This window comes from Crinia signifera, chromosome 9, assembly GCF_055691185.1.
Source record: "Crinia signifera chromosome 9, ASM5569118v1, whole genome shotgun sequence".
Lineage (NCBI taxonomy): Eukaryota > Metazoa > Chordata > Amphibia > Anura > Myobatrachidae > Crinia > Crinia signifera.
This window is the reverse complement of record NC_139225.1, coordinates 27,383,845-27,403,228: the sequence shown is the minus strand read 5'-3', so window position 1 is coordinate 27,403,228 and position 19,384 is coordinate 27,383,845. Positions and strand designations below refer to the sequence as shown.

Genomic DNA, 19,384 nt, shown 5'->3' with positions numbered 1-19,384 from the left:
GCAAATGGAATTGAGGGTAAAATGTGCCTTTTTGCAGATGACACAAAGGTATATAACAGGGTAGACACACCAGGAGGGGTAAAACAAATGATTGAGGATCTAGGCAGATTAGAGAAATGGTCAAGAGAATGGCAACTACAGTTTAATGCCAAAAAATGCAAAATCATGCACTTGGGTCTCAGAAATCCAAAGACTCAATATAGTATAAATGGCACTATAATGGAAACTACAGAGGAAGAGAGGGATCTAGGTGTCACTATTTCAGGCAGTGGCGGAACTCCCGGAGGCAATGGAGTCATCTGCCGCCGGGCGCCAGCCTTAAGGGGGGCACTGGCTCCATTGCCTCCTGTTGTTCCAAGCCAGCAGGGCCGGAGACTCCGCACTGCCCAGGGCCCCAACCTAAGCGAACTGGTTACTGTATGCAGCAGCTGCGCTGGGTCCCCGCTCGTTAGATATACACGAGCGGCTACTCAGGCAGCAGTGAGCGGTCCCCGCCCCTTGAATATCTAATGAACGGAGACCCAGGCCGGAAGTTGTACTTCCCTGGCTGCCGCTGGCTTCCTCCAGGGCTGTGTGGGGACTGGGGATGATGCGGTTGGCACTGTGCAACATGCGCGCCGCGGAGGGTGTGATGCCTGGTGATCCCCGTGCCAATGGGACTTTCTGCAGGTGGGAGACTGCAGTCTCCTGGGACTTGGCAGCCACTGTTTGCCTTATACATCCAGGACTTATTACAGTAAGTGTCTCAGACTAAACAGGAATTGTTCAAATGCTGTATTTTAGTTTGTGTTCCTGCACATTGCAGTCAATTAAAACCTTTATAACATGCCTATTGCCATAACTTTACCTTTCTACCAGTCCCAAATGTGTCCAGTCCCTCCACCCATCCGTCTGTGCCCTCCTCCACTCAGCTGTCTGTGCCCCCTTCTACTCCACCCTTGCCCCTTCCCCATTACCCATTTGCCTTTTCTCTCTCCACCTGTGCCCCCTTCTCCTTTACCTGTCCGTGTACACCACCTTCCATCCACCTGTCTGTGCATGCCCCCTTCCCCTTCACCCGTCTGTCTGTGCCCCCTTCCCCTCCACGCATCTGCCTGTGCCCCCTTCCACTACACCTTTGCCCATTCCCCTCCACCCATTTGCCTCCATCTGTGCTCCCTTCTCCACCCGTCCGCCTGTGCTCCCTTCTTCTCCTTCCGTCCACCTGTGCCCCCTTCCCCTCCACCTCCTTCCTCTCTGCCTGTGCTCCCTTCCCCTCCACACATCCATCTCCTTCCTCTCCACCTGTGCCCTCTTCCCCTCCACATATACACCTGTGCCCCCTTTGTCTCCACACCCCCCCATCCACCTGTGCCCCTGAAACCTTCTCTTCCTTAACACTCTTTCTCTCTCATATTACTGACAACCTCTCTTCCTCTTTCTCTCCCTGCATCTCTCTTCGCTAAGGCAGCAGAGAGCAAGGAGCCGGGCAAGCTGCCTGCATGGCGTGATTAATTATTATTATTTTTTTTTTTATGTAGTGGTCTGTGATGTGTTTGCAGGGAGGTACATCTGTGAGTGAGTGTAGGGCAACAAATTGCTTAATGCCAGCTGCTCTGTGCATCATATTTAATAAAGTGTGTGTGTGTGGGGGGGGGCACAAACAAAAGTCTTGCCTCCGGGCGCCTGAGACAAACTTACGCCACTGATTTCAGGGGACTTAAAAGCAGGTAGGCAATGTAACAAAGCAATGAAGAAGGCAAGTCAGATGCTTGGTTGCATAGGGAGAAGTATCAGCAGTAGAAAGAAAGAAATAATAATGCAAATGTATAGGTCATTGGTACGACCTCACCTAGAGTATTGTGTTCAGTTCTGGAGGCCATATCTCCAGAAGGATATAAATACATTAGAGACTGTACAAAGAAGAGCAACTAAAATATTGCATGGCCTACATCACAAAACGTACCAGGAAAGACTAAAAGATCTTAATATGTATACTTTAGAGCAGAGAAGGGAAAGGGGGGACATGATAGAAACTTTCAAATATATCAAGGGCTTTAACAAGGTACAGGTGGGAGACATTCTCCACATTCCCCTATAATGGTTTACCACCCAGCCTCCTGCTGTCATGCACCCTAACTCCCACCCAGTAGGAGGAGACACTGACTCAGGGTCACCGTCCTGTACTCCTGTGCTGCCACACTTTACCCTCACCCACTGGCAGAAGCTGCACAGTGTCCCCCACCCTCCTCTTCTGGCAGTGGTGGAACCTGCAGCGCGGCAGCCAGGTCCAGATTTCCCACCTAGGGGCGGCACCTGCTTGTGGCGGTACCGGATCCCCCATTCTCACTGGGGTACGTGAAATGCGGGAGCGGGGTCGCAGGAGTCCACTCGGGGTGGAATTGCCGGAAGGGGGTCAGGGGGGTCTGCAAATTACGGGAGGGGGGGCGCGAGGGTCCGCGAATTGTGGGAGGGTGCGGGGGTCCACAAATCGCAGGAGGGGGGTTGTGTGGGTCAGTGAATTGCGGGAGGGGGGGGTTGCGGGGGTCTATGAATCGCGGGAGGGGGCGCGAGGGTTCCGTGAATCGCGGGAGGGGTGCGGGGGGTTCCTTGAATCAAGGGGGGGAGGCACAGGGGGGCGGGTTTAGAATCGCGGGAGGGGGGCGCAGGGGTCCGTGAATCGCTGGAGGGGGTCTGCAAATTGCGGAAGGGGGGCTGGCGGGGTGACGTGAATCGCGGGAGGGGGGGTTGTGAATCGCGGGAGGGGGGGCGTGAATTGTGGGAGGGGGCGCAGGGGGTCCGTGAATTGCGGAAAGGGGGGTGCGTGGGGCGCCCTGAATTGCGGGAGGGGGGCCGCGAATTGCGGGAGGGGGGCATTGGGGACTATTAAGCTTATTTTACATACACACACATAACATCCATATATAATGGATGAATGGGGGATGAAACGCGTTGAGAGAGGGACTCTTACCTATGCGATGACTGAATGACCTCATCCAATGCATCAGATAAGCTCTTAAAAATCTTTTTTATTGTACGGGCAAATTTTGTCTTGTTTGCTTTTTAATAAATTTGTGTTAGCAATATTACGCTATTATATTCCTTTTTCCATTCCTGTGAACCTGAGGTGTTTTGTTGTGTATACACGGAGCTGAGAAATATTGAAGCTACCAGACACCCAGAGGCACCTATCAATTAAGCGAATGAAAGAGTGGTTGGGAGACCACTGATTACGGTACACTTGTACACACTAGGGGTGATCTATTCACTTAAGGTGGAGGGATCCGTTTTAATATCAATATACTGCACCAGAAGGCGCCCATCTCACTTTTTTCCAGATTCACATACAAAGATTCCCGAGAACAGGAATCAACAGGAGAGGAGCGGCCACTCGAAAAAGAGGAACTGGGCAGGACTATAGAAAACGGACACATAGTGTCAACTTTCCTAAAAAGACTTGACAGGGGGGCATCCACTCAGCGCTAGTACCACCAATATCTTGTTACAATTTTGTTCTTTCTGGGTACATCAAGCAGCAGAGTGTATTGTGTTTTCCCTGTCTGTAGACTTTGGCTTTTAAACCAGTGTGTAATATGAGTAACGTCTTCCAACCCAGAGCAGGGATGTCGCGGAGAATGGACATTTGTCAGAGAATCTTTAGTAATACAGAGACACCAACCCAGCCAGGGAATAAATCTATAGATGATAAATTTTGGGACATAGAAAGGGTCCTGGCAAAAGAGATTAGAATATGGTGGGATATTGCCAGTATAGACCAATACATTAAAATGGATAGAGTCCCAAGAGGCCTGAGAGTCCAAAAAGAACCCACTTTTACGAGTACAAATGAAGATTTTCTTAAACAGTGGGATAAAGCTTTGCATGACTGCTCTATAAAATTGATGGCACTGATAGTAGAAGAAAAAGGTAGAGAGCTACTTAAAATAGAAAAAGAAATAAAGGAAAAGGAAAAGGAATTGGAAGAACATAAGAATAGTGAGGATTTCAAAGCAAACGAAATAGTACTTGTGAAAAAGTTAGAGAAAATTGAGGAGGAAGTCATTCGTACTAAAGAAAAAAAGCATAAGAGAGATAAACAGGACTATGATAATGATAGAATAAAAAAGTGGAATGACAGAACCATGACGGGAAAAGAACGCAGAGATGACTCAAGACAAAGAGTATACAAAGAGTGGAAAACCATACCACAAGGACACAGAAAAAGACAACAGGGGACTCCAAGAAGGGGGTATCTGGAAACAACAAACAGATATGGGGCATTATTGCATCAGAACGAAGAACAGAAGTCAGAACAAGGACATTTTTTATCCAAAACAGCCTCCGATGTCATGCCGAGGAGGGTAATGGAAGTAAAAGAGGTAGTGACCAGAGCACCACAACTAAAAAGAAGACTGGCAGAAAGCGAGGTTCAAGAGGAAGAGGGCTTAAGCGAATATATCAAAAGAAGGAACATACGGACCTAGAAGGAGAATACAAAATGGGAGATGGAGGCATTTATAATTTGTCAGATCACAATCTGACAAAAATGGAAATAAAATTATTGAACAAAGGCCTCTCCTTTGCACCTAGCTCCGATCTAAATCAGTTCGAGATCTTTACGGACTTGAATAAATTCGTCAGGAAGCTCACCCTGAAGAGACACTTCGCAAAAAGGGAGCCCATGAATACACTAACAGAGGAAGATAGATCTAAATCAGGACTCAAACCAGTTTCTAAATTTTACCCGTTAGAGTCAAAAAGCACCCAAATTGACCTATTTTATGAATTAGCAAGGAAGGATTTGGAAGGTCTGAATCTAACAAAGAAAAAGAAAGCAGCGAATCTAACGAATTTTGAAAAACAGGCGTTAAAAACCCTCAAAAATAATGCAAAAGTAGTACTGAAGAGTGCAGACAAGGGAGGGGGACTTGTCCTAATGAATCGCACAGATTATGAGGGAGAAGCTCTAAGACTTTTGGGGGATGAGAAGTCGTATCAACGACTCCCCAAAGATCCCACGACAGACTTCCTAGATAAACTCAGACCCATATTGGTTACTGCATTACATCGAAAAATTATTAGTAAGGATGAGTACCAATATTTAATTAAAAACTCACCGTTTATACCGGTTTTCTACTTTCTTCCGAAAATCCATAAGCGGTTAGACAATCCCCCGGGGAGACCTATAGTCTCAGGGACAGATTCTCTCACTTCTGGCCTTTCAGAATACGTAGAAGTATTCCTCAAGAAACATGTACCAATTTTAAGCTCGTATATTAAAGATACCACCGCCATACTGCAGACCCTAGAGGGAACAGAATGGAAAGAAGGCTATTTATGGGCAACGGTGGATGTACAGTCATTGTACACGTCAATCATACACGAGAAAGGCATCGAATCCTGTAAAGAATTCTTAGAAGGTGACCAAAGCATGGACGCCACCCATAAAGATTTTGTGTGTACCTTAATGAGATTCATTTTGAGTCACAATTATTTCAAATTCCTAGAGCTGTTCTACATACAGACGTGTGGAACAGCAATGGGGACGGTTTTCGCTCCCAGTTTCGCGAATCTACATATGGGAAGCTGGGAGAAGAAAAATATATATGAAAATAACCGTTTTTTGAATAAGATCAAATTGTACAAAAGGTATATCGATGATATCCTGATCATATGGGATGGGACGAAAGGAGACTTCGATGTTTTCATGAGGGAGCTGGAAGTGAACGATTACAATCTTTCCTTTACATATAAGATCAGTGAAGAAAAGGTTGACTATCTGGACCTGGTACTATCTAATGAAGGGGAGAGAGTGATAACCAAGAATTTTGTGAAAGAAGTGGATGCCAATTCTTATGTTCATTACAAAAGTAATCATAAGAAACAGTGGAAAAATAATACTCCACTATCACAATTTTCAAGGATTAAAAGAAACTGCACAGAAGAGACAGACTGTGAAGAACAAGTCGAACTCTATAAGAAGAGATTTTTAGAGAGAGAGTATCCGGACACAATCTTGGAAGAAGCTGTGGAGAAAACAAAAAAACTGAATAGAAAAGACCTCCTAAAATACAAAAATAAGGACCAAAGAGGAGAACGGGTGAATTTTATCACAACCTTCAATTCGCAAGAACAAGAAATTAGGAGGATTTTAAAGAAACATTGGGGTATTTTACAGACAGATCCAATTTTAAAGAAGATCCTCCCTATACAACCTGATGTAGTATTCAAGAAAGCGAAAAACCTTAAGGACTCATTAGCACCAAGTATGCTCCAACAGAAGAAGAAGGGAGTAAACACCCCCTGGGACTGAGCGAAAGGCTTTTTTAAATGCAATAAGTGCAATATATGCAAATTTGCACATCCCGATTTTAGGAATTTTAGCAATTTTAATGGTTCTAAAAAATACACTCTGAAAAACCTAGTTAACTGTAATAGTAGCTGGGTGATATACATGTTAGAGTGTACATGCAGTTTCAAGTACATTGGCAAAACGAAACGCCAACTGAAACTGAGAATTCAGGAACATGTGAGAGGTATAAAAAACAAAACAGATGGTCACACAGTTCCGAGACATTTTGTACAGGCCCATAATGGGAATGTAGAAGATCTAAAATTCAAAGTACTGGAGCATGTCACTTTAGGTCCAAGGGGAGGAGATAGGGAGAATCTTTTATCCAGAAGGGAGATGTTCTGGATTTATGAACTTGGTACGTTAACCCCAAATGGGCTTAACGACAACTATGAATTAGCACCATTTTTATAAAGCATTTTATAAGCCTTTTTTACCCCATTTTATCGGGTTTTTATGATATTTGATGTTTTTTGTGTACTTCTGTGAATCGTTCTGATGTGTGATATATAATTTTTTATGTATTTTATATTTTTCCATACTGCTGTTATATTGAACTAAAATCCGAAATGTTCAGAAGAGAGAGGGGCGGACTGTAATATCGGGAATTTCGTGGGAGGGCACTGTGACCTACAACCCCATGAATGCACTGATTAGACACCGGCCCCCCCTTTTGTATATGTATACATTTATCTGTGTCTAAACACATATCGGCAATACCATTGGCTGAGTACCCTCCCATGCCATACACTGTGTAGGTAGGGGGAGGATCAAGTTACCATGACAGCCGAGGTATTTACGAATGGTTCTAGCTAGTGACAGCAGAACCAGGAAATCGCGCACGAAACCGGAAGTCGCGTGCGTATCATGGGACTTCTGGTGATGATGCGCGTGCGTTCCATTTAGCCAGAGAGTCTATGAATGGCTCTGAATGCCGGGGAAGAACCCGGAAGTCGCGTCTAGAACCGGAAGTCTCGTGCGTGTCACGGGATTTCCGGAAGTGACGCGTATGCGTTCCACATAACCGGAAGAGGGAGTGGAGAACCGCGATTTGGCGGGATCCACAACCATAGAAGTGGTATAAATAGAAGCCTGTTTTGAGAGAGGACTTATACTCCTGAGGAAGTCCAAGCCGTTTTGAGGCGGGGGATGAAACGCGTTGAGAGAGGGACTCTTACCTATGCGATGACTGAATGACCTCATCCAATGCATCAGATAAGCTCTTAAAAATCTTTTTTATTGTACGGGCAAATTTTGTCTTGTTTGCTTTTTAATAAATTTGTGTTAGCAATATTACGCTATTATATTCCTTTTTCCATTCCTGTGAACCTGAGGTGTTTTGTTGTGTATACACGGAGCTGAGAAATATTGAAGCTACCAGACACCCAGAGGCACCTATCAATTAAGCGAATGAAAGAGTGGTTGGGAGACCACTGATTACGGTACACTTGTACACACTAGGGGTGATCTATTCACTTAAGGTGGAGGGATCCGTTTTAATATTAATATACTGCACCAGAAGGCGCCCATCTCACTTTTTTCCAGATATATATATAAATGCATACACACACATACATACATACATACATATTCACACATAAACAAAGCATGCATGCAGTAAATACAGCATACATACATACATACATGCATATACACACACATACCACCTTATTAACACAAAGTACATACATCCCACTGCCTGCCCCATCACCCATCCACATGCTGTTTACAATAACAACTGCACAGTTTCTTACAGGCAGCATCCCCTGAGGCGGAGCTCATCCTTCTTAAAAAAAAAAAACCACATTCCACAGCTTTGATATATCAGCACACCCTGCGTGCGACTATGTACATACCCCCTGGGCCCACCCTTTCTTCCGGCTCTACTGGCTGTGCAATGTGAGTGGGCGGAGAGCAGCCACCGCCCCTGGTACTTATCCTGCCTCCAGCTCCCATGGCCTCTGGCCCAGCAAGCCACTGTAGTGCACCTTGCCCCTGCACACCCTTTTTCTGCAAATCGGACCCTATTAAATTGGTGATTTCAGAAAACTGTTTGAATTCTGACGTTTTTTACTTAAAATCACAAAAATTAAAATATCTCATCCTATTAAATGTTACCTCAGATCTCTTTCTCTCTCACACATGCAAAAAGACAGAGGCAATCACAAAGTAGCAGACTAGTTTTCGAAGCATTTGCTTCGAGCGGGCTTACAAGTTTATTAATAATCTCTTATATAGCGCATCAAATTCCATTGCGATTTACAATTGGAATCAGTGATACAACAAACTGGGAAGCTACAGACAGTCAAAGAGGAAGGGAAATAGTCATTGATACACAAGGATAGGTGTTATCTATTGCATAGGGTCCAAAGCTCAACAACAAAAAAGGTTGACAGGGACATAAGGCCGACAGGGTCCAAAGGTCGACAGTGATAAGGTCAACAGGGTCAAAAGGTCAACATTCAAAGGTTGCCATGAAAAATGTCAACATGAGTTTTGCATAGTTTTTGTGTCTATGTTGACGTAGGTCGCCATGGACACCGCCTAAGTATACCACGTCCTCTCGCATGGCTCGCTACGCTTGCCATCCTCCACACCGTAGTTGGCCCTTCGGCTCAAAATTTTGTACAAAAATGCATGTCAACCTTTTCATGTTGACCTTTTGACTGTCAACCTAGAGTCAATCTATCATGAGTCCGGATACCAATACAGTTATGTGGTGAGGGATACTCATATTTTATAATTGGAAGCCACATGCGCTGATTTTGCCTATTTCATGAACCATAAATAATTTTAATTGGTTCTGGACCACCATCCTGAGGCACCCCTGCAAGTGATCCGCAGCAGACCAGGGAGCTACGGCATGCAGTTTGGGAACCGCTGTCATAGGCTACAATGATCATTTACTTACTGATGCAAATCTATTCGGCTCAGGACCTTGTTAACGTTTCTAATCAATGAAGCGTTATATCTTCAAATAGTTTTATCTTCTATTAAAAATGTGTTCTGACGAGGCGCTCTGCAATGGTAAAGCAGGGCTGTCTCAGAAGAGACTATTTTGTAATGTCCAATAGATTTTAGAACAGTGTGTACAGATGTCTGAATGACTTTCCTCGGATCCATAATCATTTTTTAGTTATTTAAATAGCCTGGTCCTCTAGGCTCTCGGAGAACATGCTGCAGTATATTGTATCCGGGCAAACTCTGCCAAGATGAGATGTTGGAGAAGCTTCCATCAATGGTGACAGTTTGAGGGAACACGTGATTCTCAAAGAGAAAAATCCCAACTCCTGGGTTCTGTTGCTGGAGACTTTCCATCAGGACGTCCCATGTTTAATTGGCAGAATTATTTCATCAAGGTCATTAAGCAGCACAAACTTACTCCTGTACATGTTCCGATAGACACAGTCATTGAGTGCTGCCACTTGACCATAATACCCAATATCCTTGGCATCCATAGAATGGTGCCATGCTCGAGTCGTTCTTAGATACCGGTGAATTGGCCAAGGTATCACCTCCACAACACCTTCTGCAATGTAGTACTGAATGACTTTTTCCACCTGGGTGCTGCAGTTATTGAGGTAGATCATGACCCGTTGTGCCCCCAGTATCCGGTACATCTCCACCGCCTGTATGAACTGTAAGATTTTACTATAATTCTCAAACATGGTGGAAATGCAGACCGTGAAGTTGGCAGAGAGCGGTTCAATGTCCAGATTTTGTATTTGGAACAGAGGTAACTGCATCATGTTCCCCGTAGGAGATGTATGGACAGATAGGTACTCGGCGTAACAGCCTGGTGGCTCCTTACAGACCAGGTCCGTTGTGCCGTAGGGAAACTCAAACCGATCAGTGTGTATGTCTATCTGAGCCTGGGAAACCTTCACCGATTTGGTAACGGTACAACAAAAAAGCAGTACAGCTCCTTCACTTCTGTGTGGTGGATAATGGCGAGGATACGGACTGCACGTTTATCATTTATTCGGGGTTCGAAATATGGGGCTAGGATAAATGTCCGGTTGTCTTGCAGTGGGGTAATAGTGTCGGTGGTTAGTCTATGTTCACAGCAGATACACGGAGATCTCAGTGATCCAACCGGGTGTTTAAAGAGTTAGTATAATATCCCAGTAGAAAGGCAGCAGTCAGTAAGGCAGACATGTATATTAGCTTCTTCCTTGTGATGATGGTCATCGTATCAGGAAATGAGTTACTGGGGGAGAAACACAGGAAACATGTGAGAAGGCAAAGTGATAAAAGTATAGAACGTGCTCTGTTTTCCACACCTGTTTTATACTCAGCCAGTGGATGGTGCCACATGTTACTGTGACCAGTGGAGATATAAGAGCGGTACTGTTTCTGGCTGATAGATTAGTATTACATCTTATTTATAAGGTGCCACAAGTGTTTTGCAGTGCTGAACAGAGACGGTGATTGAGACAAGGTAGGCCAGGCGTGAATTTTCTCCCCCGGCCAATGAGGAGGGTCTGCGCATGCAAATGTGAGAATATGCGCATGTGTAGACCCCTGTGGAAACTCCTACAGAGAGTATCCCACTCGTTCAGTACACTACACTGGTTAAACCCAGAATTATGCTAAGTATGAAAGATACACAGTAAGAGCAGGTCAGACTTGAGCACGGAGCGGGTTAACAAAATGGCTGCTGAGTGTGAACCAGGAGCCCACATCTATGGAACGAGCGAGGGCATAGGATTTACATATCTAAGGGGAATGCTGTGCGTCTCATTATGCTAGTTAGAACACACAGGGGATGCAATGATCGACCCGCAGCTCCGGTCCCCTACCCACAACGCTGTCCTGGCTTGGGCGCACCTGCTGTGAAACAGGGACTGAGCACCTGGCAGGAGGTGACCCACCTGAGCACAGGATTGCTCACCGTCACCTCCCCGCAGTCCGGCAATCCTGCCCTGGCTGCAGACAAGGGCGGATCCAGGAGAAAATGACAGGGGGGGCACCCTGATATGAGAGGGTTTGGGAGGGGGAGGGTGTTAGTGGTGCCAGTGTACATGCTAAGGGAGTGACGAGAGCAGAGAGAGGGCGGGAATGGGGATTAAAAATAGGCCCTGGCGTTTAAAGTACACAGGCCCACCTTGGCGAAAAAAGTAAAGAATGTAGTTGTGCGCGCACCGAAGGCGCGCTCTGGAAAAGGGGGTGTGGCCACTCAATAGGGGGCATGTCCCTGAGTGTAGTGTACCACATCATATACAACTTCTACATATTATGCAACAAAATACTAGACCCCATTATACTTGCCCCTTACACATGATGCTTACGCGTGACGCTTCTGACGAAGGAACAATTTCCGAAACACGTTAAGTGTGATTCTCCCACTATCCTGACTTGTGGTTCCCTGAAAAGAGCTGTGCGGCGACGGTGAATCCTGGACTGAGCCCCCTTGCTTCTGGATCAAGGGACCCATACTGGAGGAGGACCCATTTACATCATATGCCTGCTGCTTGCCTGGGGCCACATTGTTCATGCTTTTAAACAAGTCACTAATTTGGAAGTGCATTGTCCACATTAAAACCGCTTTTAATCAAAGTGATCTGCACCATGTTGCTTTCTATTATGTCTCCCCTGTATGTTGAATAGGGGAGAATTGGAAAATATTTGAATAATCTGGATCATCCACATTTCTCATCATATGCAATCAACCTGTAACATCTGACAAGTTGCACCTGGTTTTATATTTTACCTGTACAAGGTTTATTCACCTTGGGGCATAGTTACCTTTGAGCGCTATTTCTTCAGATTCACTTTTTTTCTATTTGTACCATGTACAAATGTGAAAAAATATATAAAGACTACCTTAATACAAAGTATTGAAGAAAAAACGGAGGCCCTTTGGGTGACCATAGAAACAGGGGAGAAGGCGATTCTTCGTATAGGGGTGATCTACAGACCATCAGGTCAGGAAGAGGAACTAGACAAGAGCCTATTGCAGGACATCAATAAAATGGCATTAAAAGGAGAGGTGATAATCATGGGAGACTTTAATCTACCTGATGTAAACTGGGAGCTGCCTGTTGCAAGTTCCACCAGAAGTAGGGACATGCTGAATTCCTTGCAAGGAGCATCCCTCCAGCAATTGGTGAGGGAGCCCACTCGTAAGGACGCAATATTAGACTTAATACTTACAAATGGTGACAGAATATCTGACATAAATGTGGGTGAAAATCTGGGATCCAGTGACCATCAAGCAGTATGGTTCAAAATAAAGACAGAGACTGACTCATCGCACACAAAAACAAAGGTGTTAGATTTCAGGAAGGCTGATTTTGTAGAGATGGGAAACTCTGTAAGGGATTCTTTGGCAGAGTGGAAGAACTTGGAAGGAGTGCAGGATAAGTGGGAAAAATTAAAAAGTGCAATTCTAAAAGCAACAGAACTTTGTGTCAAAAGAGTTAGGAAAAACACAAGAAAAAGAAAGCCATTGTGGTTTGCAAAAGAAGTAGCAAGTATTGTGAAAGCAAAAAAGTTTGCCTTTAAGAAATTTAAGCAGACGCAGAAGAATGAGGAAAAAGAGGTGTATCTTGTTAGACAGAAGGAGGCTAAGAAGGTAATCAGATGTGCAAAAGCACAGGCTGAAGAGAAAATGGCCCAGTCAGTGGGTAAAGGGGGGAAAACTTTTTCTAGGTATATAAGTGAAAGGAGAAAAACAAAAAGTGGAATAATTAGACTGAAGACAGAGAGTGGAAGTTTTCTTGAGGGGGACAATGTAATAGCAGATAATATTAATAATTATTTCTGCTCAGTATTCACTGCTGAAAGAGAGGGGAAGTGGCCACAGTTAAGTTGCAAGTATAGTCAGAAAACTGAGGGAGAGACAAGTACATTTACAGAGGAGAAAGTCCTCACAGAACTCTCAAAACTGAAAGTGGATAAATCAATGGGGCCAGATGGGATACATCCAAGGATACTAAAATAGCTGAAAGGGGAGTTGGTAAAACCAATAACAGAATTATTCAACCAGTCACTAGCTACTGGAGTAATCCCAGAGGACTGGAAAACAGCGAATGTAGTCCCACTGCACAAAAGTGGAAGCAAGGAAGAGGTAAGCAACTATCGGCCGGTGAGCCTTACATCAGTAGTAGGGAAAGTGATGGAAACACTCTTAAAACAAAGAGTTGTAGAATATCTCAAAACCAGCAATTTACAGGATCCAAAACAGCATGGGTTTACTGGGGGAAGATCATGTCAAACAAATCTTATTGACTTTTTTGACTGGGTGACTAAAGTAATAGATCAAGGTGGGGCTGTAGATGTAGCTTATCTAGACTTTAGTAAAGCTTTTGACACTGTCCCACATCGCAGACTGTTAAATAAACTTGAAAGCTTGGGATTGGATTCTAAGATAGTTGAATGGATAAGAGCGTGGTTGCAGGACAGAAAACAGAGAGTTGTAGTAAACGGAGTACAGTCAAAGGAGGGAAAGGTTACAAGTGGAGTACCCCAGGGATCTGTATTTGGACCGGTGCTTTTTAATATCTTTATTGGTGATATTGCAAATGGAATTGAGGGTAAAATGTGCCTTTTTGCAGATGACACAAAGGTATATAACAGGGTAGACACACCAGGAGGGGTAAAACAAATGATTGAGGATCTAGGCAGATTAGAGAAATGGTCAAGAGAATGGCAACTACAGTTTAATGCCAAAAAATGCAAAATCATGCACTTGGGTCTCAGAAATCCAAAGACTCAATATAGTATAAATGGCACTATAATGGAAACTACAGAGGAAGAGAGGGATCTAGGTGTCACTATTTCAGGCAGTGGCGGAACTCCCGGAGGCAATGGAGTCATCTGCCGCCGGGCGCCAGCCTTAAGGGGGGCACTGGCTCCATTGCCTCCTGTTGTTCCAAGCCAGCAGGGCCGGAGACTCCGCACTGCCCAGGGCCCCAACCTAAGCGAACTGGTTACTGTATGCAGCAGCTGCGCTGGGTCCCCGCTCGTTAGATATACACGAGCGGCTACTCAGGCAGCAGTGAGCGGTCCCCGCCCCTTGAATATCTAATGAACGGAGACCCAGGCCGGAAGTTGTACTTCCCTGGCTGCCGCTGGCTTCCTCCAGGGCTGTGTGGGGACTGGGGATGATGCGGTTGGCACTGTGCAACATGCGCGCCGCGGAGGGTGTGATGCCTGGTGATCCCCGTGCCAATGGGACTTTCTGCAGGTGGGAGACTGCAGTCTCCTGGGACTTGGCAGCCACTGTTTGCCTTATACATCCAGGACTTATTACAGTAAGTGTCTCAGACTAAACAGGAATTGTTCAAATGCTGTATTTTAGTTTGTGTTCCTGCACATTGCAGTCAATTAAAACCTTTATAACATGCCTATTGCCATAACTTTACCTTTCTACCAGTCCCAAATGTGTCCAGTCCCTCCACCCATCCGTCTGTGCCCTCCTCCACTCAGCTGTCTGTGCCCCCTTCTACTCCACCCTTGCCCCTTCCCCATTACCCATTTGCCTTTTCTCTCTCCACCTGTGCCCCCTTCTCCTTTACCTGTCCGTGTACACCACCTTCCATCCACCTGTCTGTGCATGCCCCCTTCCCCTTCACCCGTCTGTCTGTGCCCCCTTCCCCTCCACGCATCTGCCTGTGCCCCCTTCCACTACACCTTTGCCCATTCCCCTCCACCCATTTGCCTCCATCTGTGCTCCCTTCTCCACCCGTCCGCCTGTGCTCCCTTCTTCTCCTTCCGTCCACCTGTGCCCCCTTCCCCTCCACCTCCTTCCTCTCTGCCTGTGCTCCCTTCCCCTCCACACATCCATCTCCTTCCTCTCCACCTGTGCCCTCTTCCCCTCCACATATACACCTGTGCCCCCTTTGTCTCCACACCCCCCCATCCACCTGTGCCCCTGAAACCTTCTCTTCCTTAACACTCTTTCTCTCTCATATTACTGACAACCTCTCTTCCTCTTTCTCTCCCTGCATCTCTCTTCGCTAAGGCAGCAGAGAGCAAGGAGCCGGGCAAGCTGCCTGCATGGCGTGATTAATTATTATTATTTTTTTTTTTATGTAGTGGTCTGTGATGTGTTTGCAGGGAGGTACATCTGTGAGTGAGTGTAGGGCAACAAATTGCTTAATGCCAGCTGCTCTGTGCATCATATTTAATAAAGTGTGTGTGTGTGGGGGGGGGCACAAACAAAAGTCTTGCCTCCGGGCGCCTGAGACAAACTTACGCCACTGATTTCAGGGGACTTAAAAGCAGGTAGGCAATGTAACAAAGCAATGAAGAAGGCAAGTCAGATGCTTGGTTGCATAGGGAGAAGTATCAGCAGTAGAAAGAAAGAAATAATAATGCAAATGTATAGGTCATTGGTACGACCTCACCTAGAGTATTGTGTTCAGTTCTGGAGGCCATATCTCCAGAAGGATATAAATACATTAGAGACTGTACAAAGAAGAGCAACTAAAATGGTGCATGGCCTACATCACAAAACGTACCAGGAAAGACTAAAAGATCTTAATATGTATACTTTAGAGCAGAGAAGGGAAAGGGGGGACATGATAGAAACTTTCAAATATATCAAGGGCTTTAACAAGGTACAGGTGGGAGACATTCTCCACATTCCCCTATAATGGTTTACCACCCAGCCTCCTGCTGTCATGCACCCTAACTCCCACCCAGTAGGAGGAGACACTGACTCAGGGCCACCGTCCTGTACTCCTGTGCTGCCACACTTTACCCTCACCCACTGGCAGAAGCTGCACAGTGTCCCCCACCCTCCTCTTCTGGCAGTGGTGGAACCTGCAGCGCGGCAGCCAGGTCCAGATTTCCCACCTAGGGGCGGCACCTGCTTGTGGCGGTACCGGATCCCCCATTCTCACTGGGGTACGTGAAATGCGGGAGCGGGGTCGCAGGAGTCCACTCGGGGTGGAATTGCCGGAAGGGGGTCAGGGGGGTCTGCAAATTACGGGAGGGGGGGCGCGAGGGTCCGCGAATTGTGGGAGGGTGCGGGGGTCCACAAATCGCAGGAGGGGGGTTGTGTGGGTCAGTGAATTGCGGGAGGGGGGGGTTGCGGGGGTCTATGAATCGCGGGAGGGGGCGCGAGGGTTCCGTGAATCGCGGGAGGGGTGCGGGGGGTTCCTTGAATCAAGGGGGGGAGGCACAGGGGGGCGGGTTTAGAATCGCGGGAGGGGGGCGCAGGGGTCCGTGAATCGCTGGAGGGGGTCTGCAAATTGCGGAAGGGGGGCTGGCGGGGTGACGTGAATCGCGGGAGGGGGGGTTGTGAATCGCGGGAGGGGGGGCGTGAATTGTGGGAGGGGGCGCAGGGGGTCCGTGAATTGCGGAAAGGGGGGTGCGTGGGGCGCCCTGAATTGCGGGAGGGGGGCCGCGAATTGCGGGAGGGGGGCATTGGGGACTATTAAGCTTATTTTACATACACACACATAACATCCATATATAATGGATGAATGGGGGATGAAACGCGTTGAGAGAGGGACTCTTACCTATGCGATGACTGAATGACCTCATCCAATGCATCAGATAAGCTCTTAAAAATCTTTTTTATTGTACGGGCAAATTTTGTCTTGTTTGCTTTTTAATAAATTTGTGTTAGCAATATTACGCTATTATATTCCTTTTTCCATTCCTGTGAACCTGAGGTGTTTTGTTGTGTATACACGGAGCTGAGAAATATTGAAGCTACCAGACACCCAGAGGCACCTATCAATTAAGCGAATGAAAGAGTGGTTGGGAGACCACTGATTACGGTACACTTGTACACACTAGGGGTGATCTATTCACTTAAGGTGGAGGGATCCGTTTTAATATCAATATACTGCACCAGAAGGCGCCCATCTCACTTTTTTCCAGATTCACATACAAAGATTCCCGAGAACAGGAATCAACAGGAGAGGAGCGGCCACTCGAAAAAGAGGAACTGGGCAGGACTATAGAAAACGGACACATAGTGTCAACTTTCCTAAAAAGACTTGACAGGGGGGCATCCACTCAGCGCTAGTACCACCAATATCTTGTTACAATTTTGTTCTTTCTGGGTACATCAAGCAGCAGAGTGTATTGTGTTTTCCCTGTCTGTAGACTTTGGCTTTTAAACCAGTGTGTAATATGAGTAACGTCTTCCAACCCAGAGCAGGGATGTCGCGGAGAATGGACATTTGTCAGAGAATCTTTAGTAATACAGAGACACCAACCCAGCCAGGGAATAAATCTATAGATGATAAATTTTGGGACATAGAAAGGGTCCTGGCAAAAGAGATTAGAATATGGTGGGATATTGCCAGTATAGACCAATACATTAAAATGGATAGAGTCCCAAGAGGCCTGAGAGTCCAAAAAGAACCCACTTTTACGAGTACAAATGAAAATTTTCTTAAACAGTGGGATAAAGCTTTGCATGACTGCTCTATAAAATTGATGGCACTGATAGTAGAAGAAAAAGGTAGAGAGCTACTTAAAATAGAAAAAGAAATAAAGGAAAAGGAAAAGGAATTGGAAGAACATAAGAATAGTGAGGATTTCAAAGCAAACGAAATAGTACTTGTGAAAAAGTTAGAGAAAATTGAGGAGGAAGTCATTCGTACTAAAGAAAAAAAGCATAAGAGAGATAAACAGGACTATGATAATGATAGAATAAAAAAGTGGAATGACAGAACCATGACGGGAAAAGAACGCAGAGATGACTCAAGACAAAGAGTATACAAAGAGTGGAAAACCATACCACAAGGACACAGAAAAAGACAACAGGGGACTCCAAGAAGGGGGTATCTGGAAACAACAAACAGATATGGGGCATTATTGCATCAGAACGAAGAACAGAAGTCAGAACAAGGACATTTTTTATCCAAAACAGCCTCCGATGTCATACCGAGGAGGGTAATGGAAGTAAAAGAGGTAGTGACCAGAGCACCACAACTAAAAAGAAGACTGGCAGAAAGCGAGGTTCAAGAGGAAGAGGGCTTAAGCGAATATATCAAAAGAAGGAACATACGGACCTAGAAGGAGAATACAAAATGGGAGATGGAGGCATTTATAATTTGTCAGATCACAATCTGACAAAAATGGAAATAAAATTATTGAACAAAGGCCTCTCCTTTGCACCTAGCTCCGATCTAAATCAGTTCGAGATCTTTACGGACTTGAATAAATTCGTCAGGAAGCTCACCCTGAAGAGACACTTCGCAAAAAGGGAGCCCATGAATACACTAACAGAGGAAGATAGATCTAAATCAGGACTCAAACCAGTTTCTAAATTTTACCCGTTAGAGTCAAAAAGCACCCAAATTGACCTATTTTATGAATTAGCAAGGAAGGATTTGGAAGGTCTGAATCTAACAAAGAAAAAGAAAGCAGCGAATCTAACGAATTTTGAAAAACAGGCGTTAAAAACCCTCAAAAATAATGCAGAAGTAGTACTGAAGAGTGCAGACAAGGGAGGGGGACTTGTCCTAATGAATCGCACAGATTATGAGGGAGAAGCTCTAAGACTTTTGGGGGATGAGAAGTCGTATCAACGACTCCCCAAAGATCCCACGACAGACTTCCTAGATGAACTCAGACCCATATTGGTTACTGCATTACATCGAAAAATTATTAGTAAGGATGAGTACCAATATTTAATTAAAAACTCACCGTTTATACCGGTTTTCTACTTTCTTCCGAAAATCCATAAGCGGTTAGACAATCCCCCGGGGAGACCTATAGTCTCAGGGACAGATTCTCTCACTTCTGGCCTTTCAGAATACGTAGAAGTATTCCTCAAGAAACATGTACCAATTTTAAGCTCGTATATTAAAGATACCACCGCCATACTGCAGACCCTAGAGGGAACAGAATGGAAAGAAGGCTATTTATGGGCAACGGTGGATGTACAGTCATTGTACACGTCAATCATACACGAGAAAGGCATCGAATCCTGTAAAGAATTCTTAGAAGGTGACCAAAGCATGGACGCCACCCATAAAGATTTTGTGTGTACCTTAATGAGATTCATTTTGAGTCACAATTATTTCAAATTCCTAGAGCTGTTCTACATACAGACGTGTGGAACAGCAATGGGGACGGTTT

The 19,384-nt window shown here is 45.4% G+C and overlaps 1 pseudogene; it reads right to left on the bottom strand.

The window, feature by feature from the left end:
- Positions 1 to 9,304: 9,304 nt before the first annotated feature.
- Positions 9,305 to 11,828, bottom strand: LOC146036814 (beta-1,4-galactosyltransferase galt-1-like; annotated as a pseudogene).
- Positions 11,829 to 19,384: the final 7,556 nt, after the last annotated feature.